The sequence below is a fragment of the Ostrea edulis genome, chromosome 7, assembly GCF_947568905.1.
Source record: "Ostrea edulis chromosome 7, xbOstEdul1.1, whole genome shotgun sequence".
Taxonomy (NCBI): Eukaryota; Metazoa; Mollusca; class Bivalvia; order Ostreida; family Ostreidae; genus Ostrea; species Ostrea edulis.
This window is the reverse complement of record NC_079170.1, coordinates 40,283,882-40,297,705: the sequence shown is the minus strand read 5'-3', so window position 1 is coordinate 40,297,705 and position 13,824 is coordinate 40,283,882. Positions and strand designations below refer to the sequence as shown.

The following is a 13,824-nucleotide window of genomic DNA, read 5'->3' as shown; positions in this document are numbered from 1 at the left end:
GATCAATCTCATAACTCCTATAAGCAATGCAAATAGATGGTTGGGCAAATACGGACCCCCGGACATACCAGAGGTGGGATCAGGTGCCTAGGAGGAGTAAGCATCCCCGGTTGACCGGACACACCCGCCGTGAGCCCTATATCCTGATCAGGTAAACGGATAACTCATGATTAATACTACAAATTTCTTTTTTGAAGCTCTTCTTGCAAAATATTGTGATGTCATTTTTTAGATAAAAGATAGACCCTATGCCTTTAATGTTTAACTCATTATATATGACCCTTGTCACAGTAGCCATTGGATCAACATTTCTGTCACTTCCGCTCTAAATGAGTGAAATATGTTTTGATGCGACGTAAAGCAACAGTTTCGTATCCCGGAAACGAAAACCGTGATTTACTTGGATTTTATATGTGTTTGGAGACGGTCTGAGGTGTTTGTATCAAATTTATCTCTAATGCAGAATGAATTTTCTAAAAAGAGCACTTCACTGATCAATGATTCTATTCAAAACTAAACACATATAATGAATATTTGTCATATCACCCACAGAGAATTTAGGAATGAATAGCTTCATGGGTGGGGATAGAGATAAAATTTACTCTAATTTTAATTTATATCCCATTTTTGTGGGAAGACGGAAGTGGTATTGCAGTAAATCATATATGTTATTCAATACGTTCATGAATACATTTACAATCAAGAGACTGTATAATTATGTTCCCCAAACAAAGTTTGGGAACATATTGTTTTTACTCTGTTTCTTCTTCTTATTATGTTCCCCAAACAAAGTTTGGGAACATATTGTTTTTACTCTGTTTCTTATTATTATTATTATTGTTATTATTATTATTATTCTTTTTCTCCGGTACTTTTTTGTCCGGTAGTGTTCTCAGAAACTACAAAAGGGATCGATATGAAACTTTCCAGGATGATAGTATAGCGTTTGTAGATGTGCATAGTGATAGTCATTTTGTTTGCACGTGCATGCACGCGCGCACACGTACATTGCAATTTTGGTACAAAAAATGGAAAATCAGAATATTGAAGGAAGCGATATAAAACCAAAATAGGATGATAGTATATCATTTGTACATATGAAAAATAATAGTTATTTTGCCAGCATGCGCACGCATGCGCGTGCACGCGCATTACAAAATGTGTACGCTAACTTTGGAATCAGTCTAACTTTTTTGTTGTTCATTGAAATGGCTTGAAATTCATATCATAGGTAGATATTGAGACCCTTAACTGATTTACATGGTCAAAATTACCAATTTGCACGCGCATGCACGTGCACTTCATTTTGATTGGATAATGCTAAAACGTTTGTAACTATCTTATTTATGAAGCGAATGAGATGACATTCACAGCATATGTAGACAATATGTGTATCTATATGTTGGTGTAACAAAAAATGCCAACGCACACGCGCATGCGCGTGCAACGTTTTTTAAATGTTCAATTTTTAAAGGACGATAACGTTTTTGTTTTTCATCAAATTCTATTCATATTAGGGGTTTAGATGTATCTTGGTACTCCTTACAAATTGCTGTGGTTAGAATTGCTGCTCAGCACGTGCATGCACGTGTGCTGATTTCTGATTGGACGATTTTAAAATCGCTATAACTTCCTTATATTTGGTGGAAACGTTATGGAATTCATACTGTGGGTATATGATACAAATTCCTGTTGAACGACATCAACAAAAATTCGGAATCATACACGCGTGCGCGTGTATGCACGTGCAACGCTTTCTTTCATTTCTTGGTACTGAAATGACCATATTGAACGTACTACATGTAATTAAAGGCTAAAATAAAATGATTTTTTGCTATAGATTCACAAGGACATCACTTTTTAATTGGGGGAGGTTTGGGGAACATCTGTAACGGTCCCCGTTACAATTAGAACTAGTTATTATTATTATTATTATTATTATTCTTTTTCTCCGGTACTTTTTTGTCCGGTAGTGTTCTCAGAAACTACAAAAGGGATCGATGTGAAACTTTCCAGGATGATAGTATAGCGTTTGTAGATGTGCATAGTGATAGTCATTTTGTTTGCACGTGCATGCACGCGCGCGCACGTGCATTGCAATTTTGGTACAAAAAATGGAAAATCAGAATATTGAAGGAAGCGATATAAAACCTAAATAGGATGATAGTATATCATTTGTACATATGAAAAATAATATTTATTTTGCCAGCACGCGCACGCATGCGCGTGCACGCGCATTACAAAATTTGTACGCTAACTTTGGAATCAGTCTAACTTTTTTGTTGTTCATTGAAATGGCTTGAAATTCATATCATAGGTAGATATTGAGACCCTTAACTGATTTACATAGTCAAAATTACCAATTTGCACGCGCATGCACGTGCGCTTCATTTTGATTGGATAATGCTAAAACGTTTGTAACTATCTTATTTATGAAGCGAATGAGATGATATTCACAGCATATGTAGACAATATGTGTATCTATATGTTGGTGTAACAAAAAATGCCAACGCACACGCGCATGCGCGTGCAACGTTTTTTAAATGTTCAATTTTTAAAGGACGATAACGTTTTTGTTTTTCATCAAATTCTATTCATATTAGGGGTTTAGATGTATCTTGGTACTCCTTACAAATTGCTGTGGTTAGAATTGCTGCTCAGCACGTGCATGCACGTGTGCTGAATTCTGATTGGACGATTTTAAAATCGCTATAACTTCCTTATATTTGGTGGAAACGTTATGAAATTCATACTGTGGGTATATGATACAAATGCCTGTTGAACGACATCAACAAAAAATCGGAATCATACACGCGTGCGCGTGTATGCACGTGCAACGCTTTCTTTCATTTCTTTGTACTGAAATGACCATATTGAACGTACTACACGTAATTAAAGGCTAAAATAAAATGATTTTTTGCTATAGATTCACAAGGACATCACTTTTTAATTGGGGGAGGTTTGGGGAACATCTGTAACGGTCCCCGTTACAATTAGAACTAGTTGATAAATGATATTGTTGACAAACAGCCGCATAGCTGCCGATATACGCAAGTACGCAATTGCGTACATGTGGTAGTGTGAGTGATATGACATTCCTACTGCCTCTGGCTAGTAGGTTAACCATTTAGCTCGATTCGTAGAGTGCTGGACTTCAGTGTCAGAGACCCGGGTTCAAATCCCATCAGAGGCATAAAAATGTCTGTTACATTTACATCATTTTCAGTCAAAGACAGGGGGTGGGGGGCAGTAAAACGAGTAAATTTCAACCAATGGACAGACGTTGTGAAGATAAGAATTGCACTATGAGGACAAATAAATGTCCTCACAATTACGTCCCCATAAATGTGACCTACAGAATGTGAAAGATGTAGATACAAAATATTAGCTTAGTGAGGACAAGTGGTGTGAGGACATGCCCTTACTAATATTTTCTCTCAAAAACCTTTTTTTCATAATTCAAAAGAGAATATTAGATAAACTTTTATAGATAGCCCTATAGCTATACCTAACATAGTACTGTTTTGCCTTTAGAATAATATAGGTGTGTATTCTCTTCTACACATTGAGAAGACGTCCTCATTTAGTAGGTTTGGTCGGCGAGAGAGAGAGAGAGAGAGAGAGAGAGAGAGAGAGAGAGAGAGCTTTGTCGTTAAAGTAGATGTGCTTTAAAAATAACTATGCGTTTTGTAGTTCCGATTTATAATTTAATCAACATTATAAATTTTATAATTCTATATGCTAAACAATACATATTTATCTGTTGAATACAGAATAAAGAACCAAATATTGTTGGATTACTATGTCACTAAAAGTTTAAATATCATGTAGAGAAATATGCTGCAATTTAAACATTTAAAATACATAACTTTGATAAAATATAGATGAAGTGGGAAAATATTTTTGGACTTGATTAAGTATTACTACATGTACTTGTCATTATTTTCAGTACATGTATTATTGTTATTATTATTGCTTTCACTATTGTACAGCAAGTGACCTAAACCACAGGAAGTTTGAAGCATGTATGCATGTATAAAAGGTATGTTTGTACAAGTGTCTGATGTATTGTATGAGACCAAAAAAATAAATTAATTAAAAAAAAAAAAATTATAATGTCCATTCAATCAATATTTGTCCTTTTTGAATTTCAAATTATCAAGCTGCACTTAAAAAACGGAGACAAAAAGTGATTTCATTCATAAAACCTAGGAGCTTTTGGGACCTCAAGGCGGCCACCAGGCCTTACTTTACATACACTGTATCTTCGTTCTGGTTACGCGCCTGACAAATGATTGATTCATAGCATGTCGCATTTCCTACCTACGAAAACCGGCTAGGCTCATTTTTATATTTTAACTCGTTATAACAAGTTGATTATTTCGTTATAACGAGTTAGTACCTATGAAAATGTCATGGGCCTGTTCCTTCCAAAATTTAATCATAACGATTATGAATGAACAAAATCTGCAAAATTGAATTTATTATTTTATAACTACATGTACAATATAGCAATTTTATTCGTCGTGAAGATGACAATACAATGTTTATTTCCACTGCAAACAAATGAATAGGTGACGATATATTTTCTTCTATTCAACAAAAATATTTATTTGTCATTGCCATGAATAAATTTAGATTTTATTGCTTTGATATACTACAATGGTTTGACAACATGTTCGAGCTAACTCGATATTTGAGCAACAAATCAGCCAGCCTAGATGTAGATTATTTTTATTGAAAATATAGATATATTTATACTACTAACGCAAACACGTAGAACAAGAGAGCTTCTCCCTTTTTAGCTCAGCTGAGCTGAAAGCTCACGCGAGTTTTTCTGATCACTTTTTGTCTGGTGTCCGTCTTTCCGTCTGTCTTTCAGTAAACTTTTTTTTTACATTTTCAACTTCTTCTCCAGAACTGCGAGGCCAATTTCAATCAAACGTGGCACAAAACATCCTTGGGTAATGAGATTTCAAGTTTGTTTTGATGAAGGGACAGGTGCCTTAAAGGGGACGTAATCACGATAATAAAAATTGAATGAATCTAAAAATCTCTCAAGAACCAGTTGGCCTGAACATTCAAATCTAAATGAAAGCTTTTTAACATAGTACATATTAACGTTTACTAAAATCATGGCCCCCAGAGGTAAGTTGGGGGTCACAATATGGAATCAAGGTTTTACATGCGAATATATAGGGATAATCTTTTAAAATATTCTTTTCAAGAACCACTACGTCAGAAAAATTGAAAACGTTCCCTGATATAAAGTAGATTCTAATTTGTTCAAATCATGGTCCCCGGGGTTAGGGTGGAGCCACTGTAGGGGATCAAAGGTTACATTTAGATGTATAGAGAAAATTTTGAATAATCTTCTCAACAACCACTGGTTCAAACAAGTGGTAATTTACATGAAAACTCCCTTGCCACAATAGAATCAAGATTGCTCAAACCATGGTCCCCGGGGTTTAGGATAGGGGTCACAATAGGGGGATCAAAGTTTTGTAAGCTGATATATTTAGGAAAAATCGTTACAACTCTCCTGAACTAGATGTATTTAAGCTAGGTTTTTTACACTTTGTGTATACATTCTTAAAAGAAAGACCTTTCATGTGATTCCATGTTGTGTGATCTTATGACATTGACATGGAAGTCTGACTTACTTTTAATAAAATTCTGACCTCTACAATGTGTCCTGAACTATTCAAGATTGATCTTTCATATCTTATATACATTTCTTATGGCAAGACCTTTCATTGCATAGCATGTCCTTTGCATGATCTTGTGACATTGAACTCTTAGTTTGACCACCTTTTTAGAAATCATAACCTATTAAGTAAATCCAGACCTATATAGGTAGGGCTTTCATATTTTGGCAAGACCTTGTGACACAACGGTGTTTGATCTTTTGACCTTGGAGTTTGACCTTTGTTTGAAAAAAAAACTCTCACCTATTTAATATCTCCTGAACTACTTTAGATAGGGCTTTCATATTTTGTATGTATGCCTTGTTATACTTTGTTGTTTGACTTAATTACCTTGAACAACGGCAGGGTTAATATGGCTTCTAGGTGAGCGATGTGGCCCATTGACCTCGTGTTTGACAGCGTACATTTCCCGTTAATTTTACATTCAAAATCTATCTTTATAATTCAAAGTAAAATATATTGGGTTATACCCCCTCTTTTCAAAGTAGTATCGACTGTTAAGGATGTAAACTTGAACAAGTGAAGGTGACGTGCGTTGACATTCGCACCCCGAGGTAAGCCCATATCTTGACTTGATCAGGCAATCGGGGTATATTATACAGTTAAAGTATATCATTGAGGGAGTTAGCAAGATTCCATTTCCCTGAAGCCAGGACTATTTCCCGATGCGTTAGTTGAGGGAAATAGTCCTGGCTGAGGGGAACTGAAATCTTGCTAACTCCCTCAATGATCATAATTTAACTGTGTTATTATTCCGATATAAATTGAAAATATAAATAACAAATGTTTATATTCTTGTTGAATTTTATTAACATAAAACAAATATTTTGAGAAAATCAGCAAGTTCAAATGTCCTTAACTTGAACACAAAAAATAAATTCCAGAGACAACTTTCACTGTATACAAGTATGTCTATTTAGCAAAAATTAAAAGTGACTTGACAGTTTGCAAATCTAAATAAATTGTTGCTTGTAGATGACAAGTTAGGAGATTGCATCACATTTCCAAAAGGAATACTTTCGACATTTTCTAGACATTTTCTGTTGTTCAACAGTTCATTGATTAGATTGGTTTCAGGACACGTATTTTCAGGTGGAGCTGCACTATCCGATTTTGACACAGTTTCAGACATGTCGAATGTTGCAGATATACATGTATTTCTACACAAAATGTCAGACATTTTCCTCTTTTTCGCCTCACTAAGTTTTGAGCTGTAATATTTGATAGACGTTTCACTACGATGTCCACTGATTCCCATTATGTGTCTTGCCTCCACCCCCTTGTGGTCCAGGGTTGTTATACTCGCGGCTCAGATGCAATGATTGGTGTATGTTTTGCTTAAATTGGCCTCTTTACTTAAATTTGCGATGAAAGAATATAGTGTGTTTTTCCGACAGCTGAATTTTCATACCATGTTTCACTTTCGTTGTATTTCCTTTTCTTGGGACGTTGCCAGAAATTGGGGTTTTCTGGATGAAGCTTTCCAACATACTTCTTAAAGGAATTTACTGGACAACCAGGATCACCTTTAGAATAAACAAAACAAAGAGTTAATCATGAAACAAAAATGTTTTTCATTTTCAATAATTTTAAAATCTATTGAAATTGAACTGGAAAATACTAGTTTGACATATGTTACACTTACCGGGTTTGTCATACATTCTGCCCTGTTTACTTGTCATATCCTCTAGGTCGTCTCCCCTATGGTTTTTCGTTTGACGTTCTCTGACTTCCCTTCCTGTAGAATCCATGACTATAGTAAAATCGTCCTTTTGAAGTTCACGCAGAGTATCCCGTCCGCGATTGCAGAATTAATAGATATATGCAAACATTGTCTTTTTTCTGAAGATTTTCTGGACTTTCCAAGCTGAAAACGGTCTCGTAGAGTGTATTCATGTCTTCTTGTGTGAGAGGTTCCTCGATTTAGGTTTCCCAGTACTAGACTTCTTCAGTTTCACAAGCACGGCTTTAAACATTCATGCAGTTTTGAATATATCATCGTTAATAATGTCTTCTTTTCTCACCTTCAAAAAATGTTTCTGTAAACCATATCGCAGACTAATCATAGATTTCTTCGCACATCGCTCTCCATCAACTTTTTTTCATCTCCGCATAGAAGTTTCGCAAAAAAAAAGTTCATTTGATACGCTGGTTGTCGCTCCGTTTCCGATAAATTCACGCCTTTCTCGATTGCATAGTTTTCTTATACAGACAATGGTGCCCTAATGAGTTTCTTTGTGCTTTCACTATCTCTAGAACCAAGTAGATTCTCCAATTCATTCTCGTCTAAATCATAAAACCTTGTTGACGTCGCCATGATCTGTAAAATTAGAAATCACGTGCAGAACAACGTGATTTCATTGGCTGAAAAACTATGGAGAACATTTGGGACCTTTTTCTATATTCCAAAGTAAATTCTAGAGGATGTTGGATAACCAGGAAATAGCTTTGAAAGCAGGGATTAGATCAATATTGACTAATGCACGGCAAAACGGGAAGTAGTCCCGCAACGGCGATATTCATGGAATTAGCCACATCTAACCATCTAAGTTTATATGGTGAAAAATCAGTAGAGGTATAATGAAAAGTATATAAAGAACGTCCTCACAATTGGCATGCACTGTAACTCGTCAGACAGCATCTGGCTCTATGAATTGAACCCGGGTAGAGGAGGACGAACACTTGCTAGCGCCCCCCCCCCCCCCCTCTTCCCCGACCCATTACGATTTAAGATTGTGAAGTTTTAATTTTGAGTAAAAATCGTTGTTTACTTTGTGTGTGCGTGTGGACTCCCCCGCCCCCTCTTCCAGGATTTTGAAGGTTGGGTTTATTTAGATTTTTTTTTTTTCATTTTTATGGATTTTTATTTATTCATTTTTATTTGCTTGTAAAGAATTATAAACAATTGTGAAGTCAACTTCTCATACCACTGTCCTCTCCCTTACTTTGAAAAACAGGGTTACAAGCCTGTAATGTCAATCCACCAATAAAGTATACAATCACTGAAAAATATCACTAAATATACTTCATTTCTTTTATATAATAAATGTAAACACGGACTGACCAAGCTAACAGCTAACGAGATATTAACTCGTTATGGCGAAATGCTAACTCGTTATAACGAGATAAGTAAGTCGTTATAACGAGATAACTAATCGTTATAATGAGCTAAGTAACTCGTTATAACGATATACTAACTCGTTATAACGAGTTAGCTTTTTTTAATGTTCAAAGATGAGCCTATCCGTTTTTGGTAAGCACATAACTAAACGGTTAGTCATGAATTAAAAATACAATACGAAAATATTAGGTGGTAACCAGTTCGTGGACGATTTCAGCTGATGGGACTACTCTGGAAATGAAAAATACCAGTAAGCATATTTCTATTTATAAGCTTTGTTTCCCTGCAATGTTGGCAATCGAAATAAATACATTACACGCCTTACACAAACAACGCGTAAAAGTTAAGACTGACACGGTCAATCGATATTAAAATATTGACTTTCGGATCTGCATGTGTATTGTACAGTGGGTTTTTTTCCCCATTTTTTTTTTTAATTGTGATTCTTTTTTTTTCTTTTTTTTACAGAGATCGATATATCAAGCAAAGTTGTTAATTTTACTTGTTGATGGGAGATAGATACCATAAACAATGTTAAGTAGAAATAGCTGTGTTGTTATATATTCGTGAGGAAAAATGTGAAATCAACTAAAAGTAAACAATAATGTTTGACTGCATTAAAATACGGAAATGTATAACCGCCTCGTGTTGTTTTGTTATACCTCAAAATGGCAAATTAAAATTAGTGTCATCTTCTAATGAAATGTTTATAACGTCAAAATTATGTCAACTTGTACAAGGAGATCAGAAAAATCGATATACTTGGGGTGATTTTACCGCCCTCTTCCAACTTTATTGACTTTAATCATCTCATGATAACTGAAGAAAAGAGTGCATAAATCGCGCTGATCATTTTGTACATAGATTTGAAAAATATAACATCAATATTTTGAAAAATATCAATCTTTTAATTTTTCATTGATTTACTAGATGAATTTGAATTATCTTTTAAACAGAAACTATTGTTGTTTCCATGAGTTAATATTCTTACTTTGTTTACATCCGGTCTTTTTTACGGAAGAAACCGAGATTATGCGAATGTATCCGGAGTTTGTCGTGTTATTCATTCTATGCACGCAAAAAATAGTTTTAATGCAAGCCAACAATATTACCAACTGTACAGGCGAGATTTTTTGGACGTTTTTCTTATTTAATTTGAGGTCAAAAGGTTAAAGTCTCTTTTTCACTATATACTATAGATTTGAGCTTGTCTCTAACTTTTATACATGCACTTGCTGGTGCATGTTTATCAGACTTCAAATCCTGATGACATTCAAGATTCATGTTGCTTTTGAAATCTAAAGGTCAAGGTCATTATCACACTAAATACTTATTGCGGCCATTCAGAGCTTCATACTTATAACCTATATACAATACGTGCATGTTTTTCTTCGTGAATGCAAGCGTGCATAATTTCCCAAACTACAACCCGGTCATACACATCTTTGATGCTAAAGATTTTGAAATTACATAATTTACAGCTCATTATATTATTTTAAAAAAAAAGATGTCTGGCTTCTGAACTTGTATATTTATGATTGACTATCACATGTATATATCTTTGATTGCATAGGAAACTTCTGGTCCTAATGTGTGTCAAAAAATTGAAATTATGTAAATAATTTGTTAACATGTTTACAATTTCCATGTACATACATGTATTTACAGTTCTAGTAGATTAGAAACAATTTCTATCACCCCGAGATCGAAGATCATTGGTCATATTGTTTTTGTTCTGTCTGCTATTCTGTAATTTTGTCTAAAACTTTAACCTTGCTAATACCTTTTGCACAGTAAGAGATAGAGCTGTGATATTTCACATGAGTATTCCTTATGACAAGACCTTTTCTTGGAGTTTGACCTACTTTTTAAAAACTTTAACCTTGTCAATTCCTTTTGCAAAGTAAGAGCTAGAGCTTTGATATCTCATTTGACTATTTCTTGTAACAATACTTTTTTGTGGATACCAACATTTTTTACACTGTGACCTTGACCTTGGATTTTAACTTGCTTTTTATAAACTTTAACCTTGTCAATACCTTTGGACAGTAAGAGCTAGAGCTTTGATATTTCAATCGCCAACAATTGCCGTATTGATACCCCTTACACCTTTGTTCAGAGAAATGCCTGATTTTCACACAGTACTTGTATATTAACAGAGAGAGACATGGTCATCAGTGCTGTTCTGGGTACATCTTTAACCGAACTTCACAGAAGTGTAAAAGTAAGAGAAATAGTTTAATACCATTAATTTAACATTTTGAGTTTTTCATCTCTAAAGCTGAATTCGATGTTATTTTCACAATTTACATTGTCCTTATTATCGTTATCATGAATTGTATTATCTTAATGAAGCAGTTTGTCCAGTGGGGTACATTGTCGTAAACAACAGTGAAACTTGTTCCCCTGGGTTGGACGGAATGGAATGTCAAACAAGATGTCCATTAGAGTGTAACTTTAGTTGTGATCCTTCCATTGGGAAATGCTCTGATCCCACAGGCATGGATTACTTTAAAATAACATAAACGTTCCGAAATAACCATAATGTTCTTTGAAGGCACCGACTGACTAAATGACCATTCTGATTGGAAATATGTGCATATAATTAACAATATACCGTATTATTATGTATAGTTATAATGTAACGCTAAAATTATGTTAATGTATAGACTAGAATATCTTGGACTTTCATTTCGTGAATTACTATTAAAATATCGTTTTCAATACGTTGTAACCTAAACAGTAATATGTCCGATATGATTCGTAAACATGAATAGCAAATCATGTCAAACGCGAGTAACTCAATCAATACAAAATACGTCCCAATCTAAACTTTGTTTTCTTTGAGTATATTCTAATTTGTAACTCATCAAATATTGATTTCAATGAATCATGATATATGATTTATTGTTGATCGTTCTACGTCGGTTTGGGAATATTTCAGTCATTTCACGGCAGTAAAACATGAAAGATTAGCATTCATACCAAAGCATAGTATAAGTTATAAGACAGGCAGTAAAAAGTGAAATACCTGATCACCAGATGGATTGCTTCCGATGGTTATAAACTTTTGTGTCATGTGGCTATGTTTGATAATTACGTATACATCAATTTAATAATCCTTTCATGTTTCTCCTCTTAGGCACCTGATCCTACCTCTGGTGTGTCCAGAGGTCCGTGTTTGTCCAACTAATTGTTTTAATCACTGTTCGTTATTTTACCTTTCATGCAATACAGAAAATAAGATACCAAATCATAAAATGGATTGGTTGTGCAGGCTGTAATGTTATGTGTCATGTAGTTATGATTGATGAGTACTTATAAATCAATTACTTTTTAATCTTGTTTAAAGGATGTGTCATTGTGGGGAAATAAACGCTACTATAGTTATTCAAGAGACCATAACTTAGAAAATATATGGATGACCTCCTACAAAGTACATTTTAATGTAAGACTGAGATATCTGATCATAATAAAGGAATTTACGAAGTAAGAAAGATAAACGTCAAAATGAAAATGTCCGATCAAATCTTTGTGAAACATTCAATTCCCAAACGCCAATAAATCTGATCATATTGCACAACATTTTCTGTCTCCTATAATCAGCACAATGTAGCTAAACATCAAAGTCTTAAAGGAAACTATACCGAAATGATCATCTACATGTGAACAGACTGAAGGATGGAAAGGAAAATAACATCCTATACACTGTATTTATATGCACAGTACATTGTATATACGCGCGTGTTTAATTGTTGAATAGTATTTAGTATGTGAGTGATAATTGAAGTGTTATTGAGGAATCATTAAAATATTGTGAATCAAACGCCAAGTTTATAGAAGTATGGAAGCTACAATCGAATTAAATGTTTATTATTTCAGAAAAGAACCTTTAAGATCAATGCTAGGAGAGGAAGATACTTCTAGTTATACAAAGTCCACCAGTACTTTATTTGAATCTTTGTCGAAAAGTAAAGTAAATGGTGAGCATGACTAGAAGAACACCTCGACTGATTCAGCTGAGGAAACCCTACCTTCTTCCGTGCATCCATTGTATGAATCCATCAATGAAGATTTTATCGCACCTTCCATTCAGTGCGATCAGTTGAATCAGACCAATGCTGACTGAATAAGTAATGCGGTTGATAAAAATAAATGTGTTTTTAACAGTGTATGGATATCTTTATTCTATAGACATGTACATATGTTGGTCCTCCTTCTGGAAAAATTTGAAAGGCTATTTTAATGGAATACTATCTGTCCGCCTTATCGTATCAAAAATATCTGTAGTTCTTGACACTCATGCCCTCAAACTTCAAATATCATTATATGAAAGTGATTTTACCCTTGATGGAATATAATGACATTATGCAAGAAGCGTTACAATCCCTACTCTTTTTTAACTGTCAAAGATACATACAAACTATCTTCCTATAAGAATTTTAGACAAAAGCGTTATTTAACATGCTTGTAACCCCTAGTATATCTAGGTGTCCGTCTTTCCTCTTGTGTTTTGCATTTCTTAAAGGCGTTATGAGATTGATCGCTATTCGTTATCTTCTCTTCTCATGCATCTGAAATGTACGAATTCAATGATGTTTAATGATGTTTCATGTTTCTGACATTTGATGATTGTTACCTTCGGAAGACTGCACGTAAATATATTGGATTAACTTGAGTATCATTTTTGGCAGGTTAGTTTTTATTTTACCTTTTTTCGATGAAATGTTTTCTTATGAAGTTAATTTATTCCAATGTCAGATGAGATTATCAATAAAGAATGGTTTTAAACTTTGTAGAGTATAGCCTTTAATTTATTTTTTCCATGTTTAAAATACAAGCCGTTGATACTTTGAAACATATCCGTGGGGCAGTAGGCTCATTGCGGACTGTTTCAAAGAATATAAAACCGATCTACGACAGACACCATCTGACCAAATGACAGGTTGCATTCATAAACTATTTCATTGTATATAGTTTGTGAATCCCTTACTT

The 13,824-nt window shown here is 34.3% G+C and overlaps 1 long non-coding RNA gene across 1 annotated transcript; it reads left to right on the top strand.

Moving 5' to 3' along the window:
* Positions 1–8,998: 8,998 nt before the first annotated feature.
* Positions 8,999–13,524, top strand: LOC130048140 (uncharacterized). The gene is made up of 3 exons (XR_008796990.1): positions 8,999–9,079; positions 10,989–11,053; positions 12,712–13,524. It is a non-coding gene; the product is annotated as an uncharacterized LOC130048140 (long non-coding RNA).
* The last annotated feature ends 300 nt before the right edge of the window (positions 13,525–13,824 follow it).